This window comes from Pinus tabuliformis, chromosome 3_2, assembly GCF_031772625.1.
Source record: "Pinus tabuliformis cultivar Carrire ecotype Pingquan chromosome 3_2, CPIR1, whole genome shotgun sequence".
NCBI classification, from domain to species: domain Eukaryota; kingdom Viridiplantae; phylum Streptophyta; class Pinopsida; order Pinales; family Pinaceae; genus Pinus; species Pinus tabuliformis.
The window spans coordinates 1,230,853,111-1,230,873,572 of record NC_142302.1 but is presented as its reverse complement, the minus strand read 5'-3'; the positions used below and the strand labels follow the sequence as shown (position 1 = coordinate 1,230,873,572).

At 36.3% G+C, this 20,462-nt stretch overlaps 1 pseudogene across 1 annotated transcript in view; it reads right to left on the bottom strand.

Annotated features, from left to right (window-relative positions):
* Window positions 1–19,733, bottom strand: part of LOC149185189 (uncharacterized) — a 43,831-nt pseudogene extending 24,098 nt beyond the window's left edge. The window contains exons 1-3 of the transcript XR_016256838.1: window positions 19,666–19,733; window positions 12,126–12,265; window positions 12,027–12,083 (exon numbers count right to left, since the gene is read on the bottom strand). The product of XR_016256838.1 is annotated as an uncharacterized LOC149185189 (transcript). The remainder of the gene's footprint in view (window positions 1–12,026; window positions 12,084–12,125; window positions 12,266–19,665) is intronic.
* Window positions 19,734–20,462: the final 729 nt, after the last annotated feature.

Here is a 20,462-nt window from a genome sequence, read left to right as displayed (position 1 = left end):
ATTCATTTGCAAGGTTGAGCAAGAGAGAGGGTGAAAGTCTGTGAGGTAGTGAGGAGAAAATCGTGGAGAAATTTGTGGTGGGCGGGTGAACACAAGTTTTACCAAGTTTTACATAAAGTTACTCTGCAACCCAGTGAAGCGTAAATCACAGTAAGTTTTTGTGTTTTCACTTGGAGCTGAAGCCTCCATTTATCACGTGAATGTATTTTCCTATGTTTTGAAATATAATCTAAAGCATGGTTTGTTGCGATATGGTTTTAAACCTTCATGAATAGTTTTACTCTGTTTTGATGTGCGTTAAATTTCTATTTCAATCAAGCCTCTCTATAGTTGTGATTTAAACCTTCATGAATAGATTTACCGTAACCTTTTTGGTTTTACTCTGTTTTGATGTGCGTTAAATTTCTATTTCAATCAAGCCTCTGTGTAGTTGTGATTTCCTTGCCGCAATTATAATTTTGACTTGGTGCAACCGATTCCTGAGTGAAACTCCTCTCCTCTTCCCTTGTAAAATTTTTCTAACATGGTTTAGGAGCGGGTTAAATCTTGTTAGTGTAAAAACACGTGTTTTTACTAGCAATTAAAAAAAGTTGTTTTGAGGGAAGATTGTTTTTTCCTTTGCAGCATATTTACCAGTAGGTAGAAAGTATTTTTTACAGTAAAAAATGGAAACATCAAGAAAAAGCTTGACTAATCCTCAGATACCCCAGTTTAACGGAAAAAATTATGATTATTGGGCTATTCCAATGAAGGCCCTGTTTTCTTCTCAACACATTTGAGATTTGGTGGAGAATGGTTTTCAAGAACCAACAGATGCAGCATCATACAACACCTTGTCTCAAGAAGAAACATACAATGCCTTGTCTCAAGAAGAAAGGGATTTGTTGAGGGATAACAAGAAGAAGGATGCAAAATACCTCTTCTACAATTTTCAACCAGTTCATGAAAGTATTTTCCCAAGGGTTGTAGCAGCAACGAAGTCCAAACAAGCATGGAACACCCTCCAGATAGCCTACCAAGGCATGGAAAAAGTCAAGACAACAAAACTGCAAATGTTGAGAAGATATTTTGAAACACTTTGTATGAAAGAGTCTGAGAATGTAGACTCATTTTTTACACATGTAAATGGGTTGGTTACTCAAATAAGGTCTCATAATGAGACAGTTGAAGAAAGGAGAATAGTTGAGAAACTTTTGAGAAGTTTTTAAGCAAGGTTTGATGCCATTGTTGTGGCCATAGAAGATACAAAGGATCTCTCACCGTTTTTAGTGGATGAGCTTCATGGATCACTAATTTCTCATGAACATAAACTTAATAGAGAAACATACTCCTCATTGGAGCATACCTTCATGTCATAAGTTTCATTTGGTCAAGGTCGAGGCAGAGGAATATCATATGCTAGAGGAAGAGGAAGAAGCCCACACAGAGGTGGAAGAAGCAACCCTTCAAGCTAAAGTGGAAGGGGCAACAATCAAAATCCAAGTCAAGGCCCAAACCAAAATCAAACACAAGGTCAGAGGTATGATAAATCTCAAGTTCAATGTCATTATTGTAAAAAGTATGGTCATTATGCAAATGAATGTAGAAGGAAGCAATATGACATTAGTAACAAACCAAGTGTAAATTTCACAAAAAAAAAAAATCAGAATGTTTTTAGCTTGTAATGTAGCATATGAAAAACAAAGTGATGTATGGTATCTAGATTCAGGGTGTAGAAACCACATGTCAGGGAACATAGAAATGTTTTCCAATTTAGATGAAAGTGTGAAATCTGAAGGGACATTAGGGACTCATACAAAAGTCTCTCAGATGTTTACAAAGAAGGGGTGGAAGAAGTACATCTCAGATGTTTACTTTGTCCCTGGTTTGAAACATAACCTCATAAGAATTGGACAACTCATGAAAAATGGCTACAATGTATTTTTCAAAAATGATGAGTGCATAATTTTGGATAGGCCTCCAAGCAGACAACCGATTGCAAAGGTTCAGATGACAAACAATAGAAAGTTTCACCTAAATATAAGATCATATTTGAAAGAAGAAGGTGCACAAGCACAACTATCAATGAACTCACAAGAGGATGGAAGAAATGATGCAACTGTCACACAAGTAAACTTTCAAGCAGAGGTCAAAAATGAAAATTGGTTATGGCATTTGAGATTTGGACATCTCAACTTTGGAGGTTTGAATTTGCTGCATAGGAAAGGCATGGTGAAGTGATTGCCACTCATAGAAAAATCAGATAACCTATGTGAAGGATGCAATTTGGGCAAGCAACATAGAGAGACATTTCAAATAGGAAAGCCAATAAGGGCAAAGGCACTTTTGGAGATTGTCCACTCAGATTTATGTGGACCAATGCAGACATCATCAATTAGTGGTAGCCAGTATTTGTTGACCTTCATAGATGACTACACAATAAAGACATGGCTATATCTCCTAAAACCAAAAAGTGAAGTGTTTAGGTGCTTCTGACAATACAAAGCTCTTGTTGAGAAGCAAAGTGGATACTACATCAAAGTCCTTAGGATTGACAGAGGTGGCGAATACATCTCAAATGATTTCCTTCGTTTTTGTATGGAGCATGGAATTCACAAGAAATTTACAGCAAGGTACACACCTGAGCAAAATTGTAGGTTTTAACCTCGTACAGAAATTACCTGCATACGAATTCTAAGAAAAAAATAAACAATGCAAGAACATAACACATAAAACACATATACACAAATATTTTCCCCTGGATCCAAAAACTGGGACTACCAGCTTGATTTTTCATTATGTTCCTTTCAATGTTACAATACATATTTATACATGCCGAAGCATCCAATACCATGGACCGAAAACCATTACATCCAAAGTCATGTGCGAGTACCATGCACAAAACCATAGGTAGGTCTGCCCAACCTAATATAGGGTCCAAAATTTTTTTCCCTGAGGTGCGGCCCTAGACCCCGTAGAGGGGGGCTACCCACCCCCTTCAAACCCCCTGTGACCCCTCGACTGCGCAATCGGTGCAACGAAGGGGGGGCTCCGCCCCCCCTCTAACCCCTCGGTTAACTACGTGGGCTAGTTGTGGAAAGAATATAACACAACCCAATAAAAATGGTGTTATGGAAAGAAAGAATAATACCATTATGGAAATGGAAAGGAGTATGTTGAAAGAAAATAATTTGCCAAATAATTATTGGGCTGAAGTTGTCACATGTGCAATTTATATCATGAATAGATGTCCAACCAAAAGCATCTAGAACATGGTTCCTGAAGAGGCATAGAGTGGAAGAAAGCATAGTGTCACTCACATGAGTCTTTGGACATGTGGCATATGCACATGTCCCGGATAAGTTGAGGAAGATGTTGGACAGTAAGGGGGAGAAATGCATCTTTGTTGGATGCAATGATGAATCCAAGGCATACAATCTCTACAATCCATCAACCAAGAAGGTCATAATGAGCAGAGATGTGCAGTTCATAGAAGAGGAAGCATGGGATGGAAGTTTAGAGAAGACAATCAAAGTGAAAGTATGGATATCACATGGGGACAAAGAGAAATTGACAACAACAAGAAATTCCTCAATAGTGACTCCCTATACTCCTATTCAAGCGCAACAAAGAAGGCAACAAACAACACCATTAGAAAATAATATGATAGCATCCCACAATCAAGCAAGTGTTTCTCCAAGCACGCCACAAAGCACAACACCAAGTGAAATGTCAAACCCATATTTAGCAAGCACAAGAAGATCAATATTTAGAAATTTAAATGAGATTTATGAGCAAGATGAAGTTGATATAAGTGCTGGTCTAAATTAATTATTTGCTTTGCTTTGTCATGTAAATGACCCAATCCATTTTGAAGTTGTAGTCAAAGAGAAAAAATAGGTTGCGGCAATGGAGGAATAAATAGGAGCAATAGAAAAGAATGACACATGGGAGTTAGTGAACATTCTGCAAGGAAAATAAGTCATTAGAGTGAAGTGGGTCTATAAGACCAAGAGCAATGTTGACAGTAAGATTGAAAAGCATAAAGCAAGGCTAGTTGTCAAAGGATACAAGTAGCAGTATGGAAGAGATTATGTGGAGATGTTTTCACTAGTCGCGAGGATGGAGACAGTGCATACAGTTGTCGCAACTGCCATAAAACATAAATGGAAAGTGTATCAAATGAACGTAAAATCAGCGTTCTTGAATGGAGTGCTGAAAGAGGAAGTGTATGTTGCGCAACCACCTAGTTATGAGGTTGAAGGAAAAGAAGACAAAGTGTATCGGTTGAGGAAAGCTCTTTATGGGCTGAAGCAAGCACCGCGTGCATGGTATATAAGGATATATGCTTACTTGTTGGACAATGGTTTCGATAAATGTGACGGTGAGCCCATTCTCTACATCAAAGAGAGTGATGGTAAGATTCTTATTGTTGTCTTATATGTAGATGATTTGATTTTTACAGGCAGTGATGATTTCCTCGTCGCTGATTTCAAAGAAGTCATGAAGGGTGAATTTGAAATGACTGACATAGGGTTGTTAAGGTATTTTTGGGACATAGAAGTGAAACAAACAGAAAATGGCATTTTAATTTCTCAAGCAAAGTATGTGGAAGACATTTTGGAAAGGTTTAATATGCAAAAAATCAAGCCTGCACCAACTCCAACTGTCATGGGGTTGAAGTTGAGTAAAGAATATTGCAGCAGCAATGTCATCCTAACATTATAAAAAAGTATGATAGGCAGCTTGATGTATTTGACCGCCTCTAGGTCGGATATAATGTATGTAGTGATTTTGGTGTCAAGGTTCATGGAGACACCCAAGGAAACACATTGGCAAGCAACAAAAAAGATTCTAAGTTATGTCAATGGGAAAAAATAGTATGGTATTTTATACAGCGCAATAGATGATTTCAGGCTGGTTGGTTACACTGAGAGTGATTGGGCAGGAAGTGTTGATGACAAAAAGCACATTAGGATATGTTTTTCATTTGGGTTTCGGAGCCATTTCATGGGCCTCCAACAAGCAGCCAATATTGTCACTGTAAAAAATAGAAGCTAAATATGTCGCTGCAATAGCAGGAGCGAGTCAAGCAGTTTGGATGAGAAGGATGTTGAGGGATCTTTGCCACGACCAAGAAAGAATGACAACTTTTTTTGCAACAACACTTGCTTAATTGCATTGTCAAAGAACATTGTATTTCACAAGAGGACCAAACATATTAATGTTAACTATAATTTTATCAGAGAGTTGATTAACAATGATGAAATTGTGTTGCAACACTGCAGGTCATAGGAACAATTTGCTGATATTTTCACAAAGCCATTGTCACGTGAAAGTTTTGTTTATCTCAGAGATTGTTTGGGAATTGTCAATGGCCGCAATTGTGATTAAGGGAGATTTTTGGAAATATTAATCCCAACGACCGCGTTAAACACTCTGACAGCAGCCATACTTTTCAGAAGTACTTTTGCAGGTTTTGATTTTGTTTGCAAGCGAAAGGACTAAAGTCTGAGCAGAAGTACAACGTTGGCCATTCTACACCTTAGCAGAGAATTTAAGGCACTTAATGAGTTTTGGTAAATACGTATGGGCAAGCATTCACTCCGCGACTATTACCCACACTCCACAACACCTGCAAGTTCAGAAAACCATTTATTATGTAAAATCGCCCATGTTGTGTATTAATGTTTTATCTGTCATGAATTAATGAGTCAAATGTATGTTTTTTATAAATATGAATGTAAAAGTCATTTGCAAGGTTGAGCGAGAGAGAGGGTGAAATTTTGTGAGGTAGTGAGGAGAAAATCGTGGAGCAAGTGTGTGAGGTAGTGAGGATAAAATCGTGGAGCAATTTGTGGTGAGCACGTGAAAACCAGTTTTACGGAGTTTTACATAGAGTTACTCTGCAACCAACTAATAGTTTTTGTGTTTTCACTTGGAGCTAAAGCCTCCATTTATCAAGCGAATGTATTTTCCCATGTTTTTAAATATAAAGCATGATTTGTTGCAATATGGTTTTAAACCTTCATGATTAGATTTATTTGTGTGTTAAATTTCTATTTCTCTCCTCTACCCCTGTAAATTTTTCCAACATAAGTATCAGGGAAGTATGTACGAAAAAACGGTTATTAGCTATGGCATGGTTGTTATTAGTGGAAATGGGCGGAGAATCATTTTCCAAATCGAGAAGAGTTCGTGATTAAAATTCTTATAACTAACTCCTCGGATCATTCTGTTTGGTCAATTTAGTGTCCTAAATTGCTCTACATAAATTACCAATCCGGGTATCATACACTGATGAAGTATAGTGCATTATATGTGCTAGATGACCCTTCTTGCTTCATTGTTTTTGAGTTTTATGTTGTTTTGGGGGTTTTTGATCCTTTAATCCCTAATGATTTACAATGTACTTAACAAAATATTAAATCTAACTTTTAAGAACCTAAAGACTGCTAAGAAATGAGAACTAAAAAGAGCTTAAGTAAGATTTGGAAGCAAAGTTTAATCAAGAAATGAAAACAAAGTTTTTGTTTCTAATCATATCATTATCTCCAAATCGTGAGCTACAAACTTTAAAAAGTAAAATTGCAACTATTGTCTCTTTAATTTCAAAAAGAAGACTAAATGAAATACTGAAAAATGAAAGTAAAATTGCAACTATTGTCTAATCTGTTACAAGAACAAAACTAAATGTAATACTAAAACTGGAAGTGAAATTGCAACTATCTATTATGGAAACAAAACTAAATGAATACCAAGACAGAGAATGAAACTGCAACTAATCTACTATGGAAACAAAACTAAATGAAGTGCTTAGTTACTCTGCCTCTCAATTTTGGGAGAAAAACCTCCTTTTGATGACATTTTGAGGAATTTTGTACTTCATTATTCCAAGAAAATAAATGCAAAAATGCAGAAAAGACCCATTGCATGAATGAAGTATTCAACCAGTTAGTTTAATATGAGTTATCAAATAGAAGGGCTTTTTAGAGACATTCATCTACACCATGAGTCACTAAACTAGTAATAAAATGGCAAGAATAGTAATGAAACTGATCAATTTAATTGAAAACCTAAAGAATAATGAAACATCAAATGAAACAAACTACTCTACACTACTGAATTCAACTTCTTGATACTGATAAGAAACTAGAAAGAAATTAAGAAAAAAGAAACTATTCTGTATTGAAAGAAACTATTCTGCATTAGTGAAGAAATGATGCATTATAAACAAACTTAGTATGAAAATGATTATGAACATTGTGAGAAGGAATGGTAAATTTATAGTTTGAAATATAAAAGACAAAACAAAATGAAATGAAACCTCAGTTAGCCTAGGAGCCCTCTACAACTGCTCAGGTTATGCGTACTCAACCAAAACTCCAAGAAACACTTTTAGATATCCATGAAACACACAGTCTTCATATTAAAAACACAGGAAATGAGTTTTTCAAAATTACAGAACAGTAGTCTGAGCTTAATACATGAGAAAATTTGAACTGGTTATGCATTCTTCACAGAGGTATTTATAAGAAAATTATACAACAGTCTATGGAGAAAAATAAGCTACAACCAAAAACATGTAGCAAATAGGCACACGGAATTCTCTTCCTCGGTTGCTGGAGACATAAATCTAAGGTGATGGATGTTGGATTTGGTTGCACAGATGGATGTTGAAGTCCGTGGGTTCAGGAAGTTGTTTCAGATCCAATCACTGTGAAACGTGTACAAAATAGAGTCTTGTTTGCCTTAGGTATCTACGTTTGACTTCTCGTTTGATCGGAGTCTTGTGCCATCTTCCTTGTCGACCTGGGCTAGGTGAATAGGACAAGATCCATGTCATGATGTTTTCTAAGCTGCCCATGTAGTTATTTTCTCCTTTTGACAACTGGAACTTGTAAAAGCATGGAAGTAGTTGCGGAACAACTGATTAGCTGCAAAATAGGCTGCGTTCCATAGCTAAAAGACAAAAACTTATTCCATCAACAAAACATAAAAGCATAACATGTAAATCACTAAAATTGTTCTCCTTAAGGCAATGTATACTTGTTATTTATGATAGGGATGCATTTTATTCATGGAAAAACAAAGAAAAGGAATGAGAAGAGTAGCTAAGGAAAGGGCAGTTTTGAGGCTCAACATACCCCCACTGCAAAACCATTGCATGTCCCCATGCAATCAAAATTGTTCCTCCTCCATTGCATTAGTTTTGATACTTCAGACAACACATCCAATTTCCTCTTCTTGCTTTTCTTTGCACCAACTGCCATCTTTGGTTTCCTCATGAGAAATATGTACTTGAGGTTAATAAGTGCCTTGTTCAACTTCTTATTCTTCCTTTTTAGTTTTATGTTCTTTTTGTACCATAAACCCAAGTGAAGCATAGTGTTGTCATGAATAGCTCTATCTAGCTTATTCTATTCCTTCAAGGTTTCATTTTCTCTTTGGATGTGGCTATTCAGAATTTCTAGCTCAAAGATCTCCTGTTTGAGGGAGCTAGTTAGAGTTTCTTGTGAGGTAACAGGCTGCTCTGGATTAGCTGAAGTCCCTGGGTCTACTGATGTACTCTTTTTCTCTAATGACTCTATGTAGTCATAGATTTGCTGTTGTATTGGATCAATGCTAGGAGAAGCTCTACTTGGGCTGCCTTCAAAATTTTGTGGAGGAGAGTTCTGTGGACTTTGCTCATATGGAATATTGTCAGGGGACTGAGCTGGAGTTTCTTCCTCTAAATTTATAAACTGGGCCTCTTTTGATTTCACCTTCTTCACTTTGCCTCGGAGTCTAGAACTCCTCCTCAAGTTTTGGAAGCCTATGGTTTCTTCTTTTGTATCCTTTTTCCTCTTTCCTTTCTCCTTATCTTTCTTGATCTGTTCCTTGATCTTGGTTAGTCTTTCAGAAAGTAGTTGTTCATCCTCCTTCGGTGATGAAGGTTCAGAAATATCCCTGTTGATTTCTTCAACACTTTCTTTAATTTTTCTCCTTTGCTTAGTTTGCTTTCTGATCTCTGTTAATTTTTCAGAGATTGGTTCTTCTTCATCATTTTTTTGTACTAAAGTTTCAGGGGTGCTTTGAATGGTGAGATTGGTCTTCTTTCTCCTAATTCTTTATATTTATTGATGATAGCACTAGATACACCTGGGTGTACTTTATAAGAAACAAAAGTGATGTGTTTGAATACTTTAAAGAATTCAAGAGTATGGTTGAAAAAAAAACAGGAAAGAGCATTAAAATTCTTTGATCAGATAAAGGTGGTGAGTAAACTTCAGGAGCTTTGATCAAATATTGCAAACAAAATGGAATTATGTAAGAATTTATAGTACCGCATACACCTTAGCAAAATGGAGTAGTTGAGAGAAAGAATAGAACATTAGTTGAATGTGATCGTAGTATGTTAAAAAGTAAAGGACTTTCTAATAGTTTTTGGCTTAAAGCCATTAATACAGTTGTATATCTTAAAAATAGAAGCCCTACTAAGTATCTTGAGCACAAAACACCATTTGAAGCATTTTATGGTTTTAAACCTAAAGTTAGTCATTTAAGGATATTTGGATGTAAGGCCTTTGCTCATATTCCTAAAGAGGATAGGAGAAAGTTAGATGCCAAAGCCATCAAATGCATTTTTATTGGATATTGTAATAATCAAAAAGCATATAAAATGTATGAGCTAAGTACTTACAAGGTCTTTTCAAGTAGATATGTTATATTTCATGAGCATGCAGATAAGAAAATAAAAGAAGATGAACATAATGTATGGGAGCCTCCTTATGACAACTTTAAGGAAGAAGAAGAAGTTGTGGAAACAACTCAAGCTCAAGAACACATGGACATTGCAGAAGACATGTCAAGAAGTCAAAGTCCAAGAAGAAGTGATGAAGGAACTCCACAAAGAAGAAGAAGAGGAGAAGGTACTCCACAGTGTAATTAACCTCTTAGAAGGTCAACATGATAGATTCAAACCCCTATCAGGTATAAAGATTATGCTTTAATGTCTCAGGTAATGACTGCTTTTGAGCTCTTAAATTATGAACAAGCTAAAAATCATAAAGAATGGGTGAAAGCTATGAAAGAATAATATGACTCTATAAAGAAAAATGAAACTTGGGAATTAACAGAATTACTTGAAAATAAAGTCCTTGTAAGATTGAAATGGTTGTACAAGACAACATTTAATGCATATGGTAGCATAGACAAGTATAAGGCAAGATTGGTTGCAAAAGGTTATTCACAAAAAGAAGGTATAGATTATGAAGATACCTTTGCTCCAGTTGCAAAAATGAATACAATCTGAAAAATGATAGCATTGGCAACTAAACATGATTGGAAGCTACATCAATTAGATGTGAAGTCAGATTTTCTAAATGGTTATTTGAAAGAGGAGATTTATCTTGTTCAACTAGAAGGATTTGTAAATAAGGGACAAGAACATCTTGTATGCAAGTTAAAAAAGGCCTTATATGGACTAAAACAGGCACCCAGATCTTGGTATGAGAAAATCAACAAATTTGTTTTTCAGCAAGGATTTAACAAAAGAAAAAATGATCCTAATTTGTATGTCAAGGCAGATGAAAAAGGGGCTATATTATTACTCTCTATATATGTTGATGATCTATTAATAATAACAAGGAGTGCTGATAAGTTGATTAAAGATATAAAAATGAAGTTATCACAGGAATTTGAGATGAAGGATCTTGGTGAGATGCACTATTGTCTAGGTCTTGAAGTATGGAGAGATGATGGAAGAACCTTAATCACACAAAGAAAATATACAAATGAAGTACTAAAGAGATTTCATATGAATGGATGTAAAGCAGTGAGTACTCCATTGGAACAAAATATCAAATTGAGAAGTGATGATGGAACAAAAGAGGTGAATGGAACATTGTATCGACAATTAGTGGGAAGTTTGAATTATCTCACTATCACTAGACCAGGCATTGCTTATGCAGTAAGCATACTTAGTCAATTCATGGATAAGCCTCATGAAAGCCATTGGTTAGCTGCAAAAAGGGTCCTTTGATATTTAAAGGGAACTATCAATTTTGGTATTGGATATACTAATGCTTGTAATGTTGAATTGACAAGTCATTCTGATTCTGACTGGTCCAGAAATCTAGATGACAGGAAATCCACCACTGGATATGTCTTCAATATAGGATCAGGAGCTATATCATGGAGCAGTAAGAAACAAGCAATAGTTTCCTTGTCATCAACTGAAGCAGAGTATAAAGCATTATGTAGTGCCACGTGTGAAGTTATATGGCTCAGAAGAATACTTGAAGATGTTGGTGAAGGTAAACAAGAACCTACAGTGATCAGATGTGATAATAAAAGCACCATCAAATTGGGGAACAATCCTGTATGTCATGCAAGGTAAAATCATATAAACACAATATCATTTTGTAAGAGAAAAGGTACAATCACAAGAAATTGATTTAAAATATTGTAATACAAATGAGAATGTAGCTGACATATTCACTAAGCCTCTTGGGAATAAAAAATTTGAATTTTATAGAAGTAAGTTATGCATTGTAGAAAATCAAAATTATGTTGTAAGCCTAGATGAGACTTAGACAAGCAGGCATGTCAATTAAGATTACATTTGCGTCATATGTATTATGCTATAGTGTATTTTGTGTGTTTATCTTATGGTTGGAATTAAGGGGGAGTGTTGGGAAAACATTAATTCCAGTCACATCATTAACTCTGTTAGGTGTCAAGTCTTCTCAAGAGTTCAGGAGATGACCTCGAGACTTCTAGAGGTTTCAAGTAGCGTCCTGAAGAAGCCACCGATAACCAGAATGCAGAAACCTCTCAGCTGTGTATAAAACTCCTTGCTTCGTAATGGAATGAGCATGTTGTGTTTTGTGTTCAGTGTTCATGCTGCGTTCTTTGATTTACCCTTAGATAATTGGCCTGCCAAAATCTAATAGTGGACATATACAACCTCACTCATTTAATACCCATTAACACACCACTTATTTTCAAAAATCAAAACTGAGCATGGATGTGTTGGTACTACTATTTCTAGAACACCGACTCACCTGCAGGATGTCCAATGGTTCGCTCCCACCATGACTTGCAAATGCCTGCATTGTATCCTGTGAATCACAAATATTTCATTACAAATCAACACGAAGTACTCTTCTGCTCAGCATTCTTGCAGACATTAAAACTGGCTTTTTCCTTATTAACCGCAATAGCTTTCTCTACATTTCGTAGCAGACACAACTCAAATGCAGTGCTCATGAGAGAGCAAACATCTTGATAAACTCCAGTCAATCTATGTTAACATATTTTTTGCTAAATGAGTTCACACAACTAACAAACACATTAATATTAATATTAGTATCTCAATGATAGATATATATTTAATACATTTTATATGCATTAAATATTTAAACTCTAATATAATATTTTTTATCATATAGATTAAATATTTTATGTTTATTTTGGAATAAGATTTTTAGAATTTTAATTTAATAATGTATATAGTGGAGATTTAACTTCTACTAAATATTCTAGAATATTCATAATTATATACATAAATTAAAGGTTGAGATTTATTTGAAAAGTAGTTATGCTGTGGTTCACCCTTTGCGAAGTTTAATTCCCCAAAGTTGCTTCCATTCTCAATCCCTTACCATGAGGTTTGAACTTGTGACCCAATCCCTCCCCATGAAGTTTGAACTTGTGACCCCAAGAAACCCAACACAAACCAACTAATCTACATTTCATGGGTTAATTAAATTGGTTAATTAAAAAAATTGTCATATGAACAAGCGTTATGAAATGAATTATGATTTTTTTGGGCATGTGATATTGATAAGACATTCCAGAGACGTCTGTGAAGGCTACAAGAGGCGACTGTCAACAAATGTATTCATTGGTTCCTTCATCTTAAATGATGACTAGGTATGTTTCAATGGCCATCTCTGGCAATACATAATTGGTTCTAGTGGTACATTATTTTTTATACATTACTATCTCGACGGACGCTAAATATATGTATGGAATGGCGGTCTTTGGTTTCAAATAGCATGTGCTTCTTTTTATATGATGACTTTGTCATTGTTTTGGGGTAGATTTTGTGGGATTATTGCTTCTTTTGGATCTCTTTTCCTTCCCCGACTTACATGATTATATTGAAGGTTGTCTGAGACATTATACTATCATAGGTTGTCCATATATTGGTTTTGTCCTTGATTGCAGTCTATATTTTAATATGTATGTATATGCATAAGTTCCTACATCTCAGGGTGAACTGATGTCCTTCTGGACTATATTTCTTAACATTTCTTGCCCACAATTTCATGGAGGGGTAGGATCCTATTTTTATCCCACTAATTTCTATTCCATTTGGAACTGGTGGATTGACTCCTCCATTATTTCTCGGCCATGAAAAGAATTTGGTTTTAGGTTATGCAACTGGTGGTGGTCATGTCTGGAATGCTGTTGCTATTGCTGCTTTGAAGGGTTGGATGACTGGGTTGATTGTATGAAGGGCTATGATCAACATTCATGGTCTTTTTCCTAGTCTGGTTTTTTCGTGTGCCAGGATTATTTTCCATCCACCACCTTTCTTTTTTCCGACATATAATTTGAGTTTACTTGTGGTGGGGCACCGAGGTGGCTATAAATTGATGGGACTTGGGTTGTTCATCCATTAATTATGTGTCGTTAATATTATACTTTTCTTGGCATGGGTCGATGTGGTTGATATGTCCGTTTCTAGATATATATTTTTTTAATATATGTGGTTGCCACATTCCTTTTTGAGGTTGATAACAAGTGACGATTTTTCTATTGTGATGTTATGTGGGAGTCATGTGGATTGTCTTGGACATTGGTTTCTAATTCTATTGTGGGTCCCGATGACATGGTGGTATGATTTCTGACAGGTTCACTGGTGATTTCTGAGCATATTTGGATCCATTAAGTCTGGGTCATTTCATCCATTATACCTCTATTTTCCCATGATGGATCACATGGGCCCCTTTGATCCGGATACTTCATCACATGAAGCATTTATTTGCGCCACGTTGGAGGCGGAGACACAACATAAAAATCCATATGGGTCGGCACTCGGGGATGGCTCGAATGGTACAGGTTTTGGCTGCCAGGTAGATGTCTCTGGAGGTGTTCCAGGTGGTGCGTATGCATAGTTTCTTCCATTGCATGGACCTATTGGTTACTGGAATCAACATTCTTGAAATAGAAATTCTATCAAAATATCATCTCCTGCGCTAATTCTTAGTTTTGGCCATGACGAATGCATGACCGGGTTAGTAGTTTACAGAAGCATGCATTAGTTGGTAGATGGCACTTTGCTATGATGGGGGAAGACGAGATGAGGAAATGGGTGGAAGCTAAATGGAAGTTTCTGTTGGGTTACATGTCGTCGGTGGTGAGGCTCATGAATGATTGGTATAGTTTCCATTTTCTGTGTCAGGAGGATTTACAGAAGATTAAGGGGTTACCATGGATTTGAGGGTGGGGAGTTTTGGCCCTCCATGCATGGTACATTGGTTTCAATCCATTGAAGGAGACGCCTAAAAATACTCTGATTTGGGTTAAATTACTTATTTTTCCTATTGAATTATGGATGTGACATGTTTTCATGGACATTGGGAATGCCATTGAAAAGTTCGTTTACATTGATCCACAATGCCTGAGTTCCCGAGACAAGCGTATTGCTTGGATTCTGATTGAGAAATATTACAGTGGGGGCTTCCCTGATCATATAGAAATCTACAGGGAGGATAAACCTCTAGTTCAAAGATTAGATTTCTGGGGTATTCTATAGAGATGTCTCATTTGTCATCATATAGGTCATCTGATGGCACAATGTCCTCGTCGTTTTGGTGGCATGCGCTCGGCGTATCGACGTAAATATCATGGGCTTTTAGTTTCGAAGGGTGGCAGGATTGATGAGCCTGCTACAGGCCTGGCTCTTGGTGATATATCGGGCGATAAACATGATATATCATGTACACCATTTTTCTCTCTCCCCTTCAATCAATCTGGCTTTATGTCTCAAAAACGTGTAAATATCATACCTATTGAGGTTCCCTCATCTCCTATTACCTCTAAGGGTATTGGAGCTCCATTGTCTGATGACTCACTACCCATGTCAGACAAGAATATTCCTTTTTCTAGTATTGACTCGTCATCATCTGGGAATATGCCCCCCTCCTAATGTCACATCGTGATATCTTACCATCACATATTATGTATTTACATGAAAACCCATCACAACCTGTACGCATACTTGTCTGATTACCAGGACCAGACCCATATCGTCACATTCCCCTGTAACTTCCTTTACCAACACGGTGAACAGTGACCTAGAATGTTTACTTCAATGTAAGACCTTGGACCTTCGCTCTCTTACCATACATAAACCCTATGGTGCCACATCTCCACTTATCAATCCTACTTCCATAGGTAATATCATTGTTCGTCGCAAAAAGAGTCAGGATAGTTGCCGTTTCAGGGTGGTGCTACGGCTATCCATTTTAGTCCTTCTTAATCTAATGTTCTGGTAGATGTTCCCATTGCTTCATCCATCCCTACATGGGCCCTTAGAGAAAATTCAGCCTCCTTGGGACTCTCATGAACTTCATTTTATCTATGAACATTTAGGGATTGGGGGCCGCTATGAAATTCTTGGCTCTCAAAGAAATAATCCTTTCTTCTTGCCCCTATATTATTCTTATTCAGGAGAGTATGCACTCATCACAACAGGCGATTGTTTACTTCAGGAAAATGCTCCCAGATTGGTACATGGTTGCTACAAATGCTATTAAAGTTAGTTAGGTGGTATGGCTTCCTTATGGGACCCCAGATGGGTTCATATGAATGCTTTCTCTTTTTTTGCTGGTATTTTGCTTGTTGTTTGTATTAGAGGCTTCCTAGGACACATTCATATTCTTAACATATATGCCTCGTACAAAGACCATCTCATATTTTGTGAAGGATTGGTTACATCTGAGATTTGAATTCTACAGTCCCTCATTATGGCTGGTGATATGAATTTCACTATTGGGATGGACAAGATATGGGGAGGTTCCAAAAAAGTTGATACTATGGCTAATATGTTTAAAGATATTATCATGGACCACAAATTTGTTGATATTTGTCCACCCAATATTGGTCCTACCAGGGATAATGGGTGGGCGGGTAATGGTTATGTGGCTAAACACCTGGATAGGTTCCTTATTCATGAAAGGTCTGGTGGATAGACTTGGGTCTGTACAGTCAAGCATCATAAGTAATTTTATTTTGGATCACAGACCCATTAATATTCTATGGCGATGGGGGGATCTCAGATATGGAGTTCCTTCTAAATTCAATTGAATTTGGTTAATGAAACTTGGTTTTGATGCTCCTGTGCGGGAGTGTTGGCAAGAGGAATAGGCACAGGATCCTTCCCCTATGACAAATATTATAAGCAAGCTCAGGGACTTTAAGGTGGTGGCCAAGAAATTGGACAGATGGAAGAAGGCCCAAATGAAGATAGAATTAAATGATATTACGGTGGCTCTAAATAAACTACGGCAGCTAATCATTCTCCCAAACCCCCAATGTCTATAAAGATGGACATACACTCATTAGAAATGAAGAGAAATCAAATTCTGAAGCTTACGGAGGCTTCACAGAGGCTGAAAAGCAGGGCTATTTAGCTCCAAGAAGGTGATAGAAACACCAAATTCTTTCATAGATTTTCCAACCACAGAAGAAACATAAACATCATATGGGCGATTAAGGATTCTTATGGAAACAAATGTCTCACGCAAGAAGCGATTTCTAGTGTGGCTATACAACATTTTGAATCGGAATACAGGAAGAGGGTGGTGGACAACATAGAGGACCACATCTGGGGGGAGGATGTATATCCAAATATGTTTGACGCTACTGCAAATGAGGCGCTTTACAAGGAAGTCACCGGGGATACTTAAATCATTCAAGAAAGACAAATTTTTGGGTCCTGATGGATGGACTGTTGAGTTATTTACACATTTATACGACATATTCCAGGGGGATATTTTGGCCATGGTCGAAGAAACAATAATATGTGGGTTTATACATCCTCATATAAATTCGACTTATATCACTCTCATCCCAAAGGAGTCATCCACGGGACCTTTTTAGATCATAGACCGATCCCACTGTGTAATCTTATCTATAAGATTATATCAAAGACTATTACTGGCAGGATGAAGCTCATTCTATCTCAACACATATCGCTTGAGCAATTTGGTTTTCTACAAAATAGACAAATACAGGATGTTGTCGCCATTGCACAGGAATGCTTGCATACCATACAAAAAAGATAATTAAATGTTTTTGTCATGAAGGTTGATATCCAAAAGGCGTATGGTTGTCTTGACTAGGGATACTTGAGAATGGTTTTATACGAAATAGGATTACAGGCTAGAAATATGGAATGGATTATGGCTTGTATTACTAATGTGCGATTTGTTGTTATAATCAATGGATTTCCCACTGAATTCTTCGCGGCAAGCCGTGGGCTCAGACAGGGCTTCTCCCTATCTTCGTTACTTTTCATATTGGCTATGGATGGTCTAAGTGTTCATATTAAGCATGCTGTGGTGACTGGTAATTTCACTCCTTTGGTTATGGGCTATAACATCAAGGTTTCTCACAGTTTTTTCGTGGATGATGTTTTGATTATGGGCATGATAAATAAGACCATTTGGCCAGATTCAGAAATGCTTCAGGGCTCTATATGAATTTATAGAAATCAATCATACTATATGGTAACTGCGCACAGGAGGATATTGAGTTCATAAAGGAAATATTTGGTATTGGCGCTGATTATTTGGAGGGAGGCTTAAAATATTTGCGATATCACATAAAACCCAATAAATACAGACTTATTGACTGGATGTAGCTAGTGGATTGGTATTATAAAACGTTTTGGTGTTGGGAGAACATATTCCTTTCACTAAGGGGCTACATTACTCTTGCTCAATATGTGATTACACAGTTGAGTGTGTACTGGGCACACTTATATTATATTCTGGTTGCTATCATAAAGAAACTAAATAGAATCATGGCACACTATATCTGGACGGGTGGTATTACCAACCAAAAATATCACTTGACAAAACTTGCCACAATTACCACACCAAAAAGGATGGGAGGGTGGGGTATACTAGATTTGAGATGATTTGGATGGGCGTTGTTACAAAAATCTTTGTGTCGGGGTATCTTTAGTGGCGGCATATGGAGAAATATTATAAAACAAAAATATCTAAAGGATCATGATTTTGCTATTTGGATGCATCAAGACTTTATAGGGACTCATTCAGGGTCGGTTATTTGGTGCAACTTTAAGAAAATCAGTCATTGCTTCTTTCAGAACTTATGCTGGGCTTTTGGTTCAGGGCACTGGACTCTAATTGGACAAGACTACATATAGGGTTTTAATAATGATTTCCCAATCTCGGAGGCACTTATATAGAACTTTCACAATATGGGTATATTCTATTGGAACCAGGCCATCTCTACATGGAATGTCAGTATCCTATATGGAAAGTGGAGGATGAGATGGGTTTGGAAAGATCTATAAGGATGATATGCACAAATGTATTATGCTCCTGGGCAGATGTACTAGTTTATGCTAGTCGCCAATGGAGAGGAAAGATATATAGGGATGATATGCACAGATGTATTATGTTCCTAGACATATGTACTAGTTTATACTAGCTGCTAATGGAGAGGAAAGATCTATAAGGATGATATGCACAGATGTATTATGTTCCTGGACAAATGTACTGGTTTATACTTATTAATATAAATGCAGTGTTTTTTTCTTGCTGAAAAAAATTGCTAAATATTAAAATCTCTATGATAAAGTTGAAATAAATCTCCATAATAAAATTGAAATAAATCTCCATAATTACAATATTGTTTCATGATATATATATATATTTTGTTATTATATAATAATAATAATTTAAAATCAAGTTATAATCTAATTGAGTTTTTATTTTTTAAATTTTACTAATATAATTTTTATAAAAAAAAAAATTATTTATTATATATCATAATTTAAAATAAAATTATAATTTAATTAGTTATTATGATTTTTTTTATTATAACCACTTAAAAATCTAATAAATGTTGTGATATTTACTCTGGATTGATCTCAATCTAACTCGTCTTATAATATCTTAATCACGTGGGAGTGGGGAGTGGTGGACAAAAATGGCGAATATACTTGATAAAAGTGTAAATATGCAATTTAAGGAAGATAAATCCTGGAAGATGCAAACTCATTGTTAATATTAATTTGTTACTCTCTCATAATACATATAAGGCTGGGAAAAATTGGCAATTACGTTACTGAATCCGATGATGTCATACAATCCCCATGTCTGCAATAAATATCAGAATGGCTTGTCCAAAGTCTGAAACTGATTACGCTGCAACTTACCATGGACGATGTTAGATGATCTAGGTTTCAGTTGGAAACTAACGACATATCTCATAATTATCAAGAACCATGTAGGTATCGTCTAAGATTTCACAACAAAAGAGGATTCCGAAAGCCAAAACGGACAGATAATGTGCACCACAAAAGAGGATTCTGAAACCCAAAATAGACAGATAATGTCAAGAGCCAAATGACGAAGTGGGGTATGACTGATATACCTGGAGTATGTCACAGAGGAGCTGCTGAGACGGCATGAAATTTTCTCCACTCCTTGAGCCCTCGCCATCTAGTTGACAGTCTTTTGTGAAATTGGGAGACGAACAATGTTGGTGTGATCCATCTTGATGTACAATCTCAAAACCAAAAATCATGTCAACAAGCCTTTCGGAGTCGATGTCATAGTTGCTACCTCTTGTGCTGCAATGGGTGGGCTTATCTATGAAGGGAAATTTTCCGTATAACCAAGCCCGAACACCTTCATTGAGAGGATCCATGACACGCTTGGGTTGAGTGTGCTATGAGTGGAGGTATAGAAAAGGAGTAAGGGAAACATAGAGGTTGGGTTGCTGGTAAGGGAAACACAGAGGATGCTATAGAAAAAGGCATCGTTCAACCATATTTCAAATTATATAAGTAATATCAATAGTAAACTTTGAAAACAACTTATTATTATTATTATTATTATTGTTTTCTAATTAGTCATTATCTAGCTTTCTTTAGAGATTAAACACTCTAATTAATTTAATTTTTTGATAAGTAGCTTCATGCTCGATCATTCCTCTAAAATTTGATTCTAAAACTAATGAAATCTAAACTCCACGCAATTCATATTATCAACAAGATAATTAACAAAACCTAAGAGTAAAGTTTATAAAAACTACAAACTCATGATGATGTCTAATAAATTGAAAATTGCCCAGTCATGAATCACCTGTTGGAAAATGTAATTCCACTTGTCTAAGTTGTGACCTTCTATGTAAAGATTCTGTTCCTATTCTATAGGAGTGGTTTCCCT